The sequence below is a fragment of the Pituophis catenifer genome, unplaced genomic scaffold, assembly GCF_029215685.1.
Source record: "Pituophis catenifer annectens isolate HBS135680 unplaced genomic scaffold, rPitCat1.0.hap2 SCAF_11, whole genome shotgun sequence".
Classification (NCBI taxonomy): domain Eukaryota; kingdom Metazoa; phylum Chordata; class Lepidosauria; order Squamata; family Colubridae; genus Pituophis; species Pituophis catenifer.
Genome location: NW_027256891.1, coordinates 1,761,597 through 1,764,206, shown reverse-complemented (window position 1 = coordinate 1,764,206; position 2,610 = coordinate 1,761,597).

Here is a 2,610-nt window from a genome sequence, read left to right as displayed (position 1 = left end):
CTTAGAATTAAATTACAACAACAATAATAACATAATATGTTTAAAATAGAAAAATAAAGAACCAAATTAGTTCAAACACTTACCAACCATCACATTGTCGTACAAGGTAGAACATTTGACATCCTTCTTCATTCATCAATGACGGTGATGTTGGGGTTGATGGATTCATATATATGTGTATATTTAATATTTCGGGTTTCTTCCCGTGTAATTGTGGATATATCCCTAAAAGGGTAGAAGCGACGTTTCGACAGAATCCCATCTGCCTTCATCAGGCTTATGTCAGCAGTCTTTTGCAGTAACTGCCGTTGCTATTTCAAATCTGGTGCTGGTATTCTGGGATGGCTCCACCTTTTCATTCTGATTGGTTGGGAGTCCCAGTATGTGTTTATTGGCTTGGCTTCGGGTGTATGGTCGGTTTTTCTCCACTAGGTGGCAGGGCTTCATCTTTGTGGCTGGTTTGAATATGATTTGGTTGGGATTTGTTTTTTGATTAATGTTTGGTCTATGTTTTATATTTGGTGTTAAGATTCGTCTATCTATGAGAGCAGGTTTCCAAATAGTAGGCAGACGTGAAGTGTCATCCCGTTTATTCATGCAATATGATCTTTTTTCTATTTCAATTGCTTCTCTGATTATTCTGCCATTGAGATGTTATATTGATATATATAGGTCTTTGGTTATTCGGGTTTTGTCCCACGTAAAATTGGAAGTACCTTGGCGACTTTTCGACGAAGTCTTATTCGTCATCTTCAGGCTGATGTCTTCGGCCTTGTGCTTCTAGGAGCAATTTGTGATTGTGGTTGTTTCTTCTTTTCAACTGCCAGTGGAGGTAATACATAGATACATAGATAGATACATAGATACGACGATGCACAGAGCGAACATCCGTTCTATAAGAGCAGGACTTGGTTTCTTGTCTTGGGTATTTTTTTTCTTGCTTGGGGGTTTGATCTTGGGATGGAAAATGACTTTGGCCATCTTTGGGAACTTATGTATTGTTTGGCCTCTGTGTTCAAGGGGTTGCAAGCATCACCAGAACCACCAGCTGAAGATGAGGAGGCGGCCTCCATCACTGAGGAACCTCCGTACCAGAATCCATCAATTCCCACATCACCATAATTGATGAAATATGATGTCAGACATTCAGCCCTGGTCAACAATGTGATGGTTGGCATCTCAGCCATGACCACTATTTGTCCTGGGGCAAAAGAAGCACAGATTGAATATTTTAATAATAATGAAATAGTAAGCAAGAAACAAAACAATTAATAAAACTGAGCAACCAAATTAAGATTAAAGGCTCCTAGTTTTCTTTCTTGTTGGCTTCCATAGTCCAACCACCCCCACCCAAAACCACAAAGCAAGAAATGCAAAACAACAAAAGGAATTAAGAATTAAATAACAACATAATAACAGAATATCTTTAAAATAGAAAAATAAAGAAAAACTGACAACCAAATTAATTCAAAAACTTACCAACCATCACATTGTCGTGCAAGGTAGAACATCTGACATCCTTCATTCATCAATTATGGTGATGTTGGGATTGATCAATCCGGGTATGTAGGATTCCACAGTGATTATGGCAGCCTGAACATCATCGTTTTGTTGCTCTGGTGACACTTGCAGATACCTTTTTCTGGGGATTGAAGAAGAAAAAGAGAATAAAATATAACTGACTGGTACATTGTTTTCTTAACAACAATAATAAAGCTTAATGGGGGCTCCATTACTGGAGATTTTCAAGAAAAGGTTGGAGGTTGGACTAGAAGACCTCCAAGGTCCCTTCCAGCCCTGAGGGATTCTATGCTTTCTACTGTTAGTCCCACCAACATTTTGAGGGCTTTCAGTGCCCCAGGGCTCCCCAGGTTGTGGTGACACCACTCCCTTTAATAGGAGCAACTTACCTGCACTGGTGGAAAAAAACGCAGAGGCCAACGAATACATAGACCCCAAGGACAAACAAGGTCACTTTCCAGGAGTCCCCAAGGACATTCTGGGGTCTGTCAAGGGATGGCCTCAGCATCTCATTTGGGTCCATTTCTGGAAGAGAAAAGGGATGGCGGAAGAAGAGTCAATTTCTGGTTTTAATGGTTGGTGGTTCCCCTCCAAGACTAACCCTCCCAAGGTCAAACTCCCAAGCAAGAAAAAAAATACCCGAGACCAAAAACCAAGTCCTGCTCACCTCTTGGTCTCCTTCACTCTGTGACACTATCTGTCTCTGTCTCAACTCTGTGTCTGTCTCCTCTCTCTGTGTGTCTTTGATTCACTCAACCTTCTTTAGCCTGCATGGTCTCACCCATCAACGGAAAAGAGTTCAACAAAATTCAGCAGTGGAGGGATTCAAATAATTTAACAACTGGTTCTGTGCCCTAATGACCATTTTAAGTATTTAAAAAACCTATATTCTTATTTTGGGGGAATGTCTTACTTTACAGCAGGTGGGAGGCTGCACATCATTCAGCGCCTGGTGCCCAGATTGTTTCTGTTTCTGTATATTTGACTGATATGATGGACAGTACAAATCTTATGATATGTGTTAAGCTTATAAAGAATAGCAAGCTTAACAGTATCAGCATGAGGATGGTATATATTTTATATACCGTA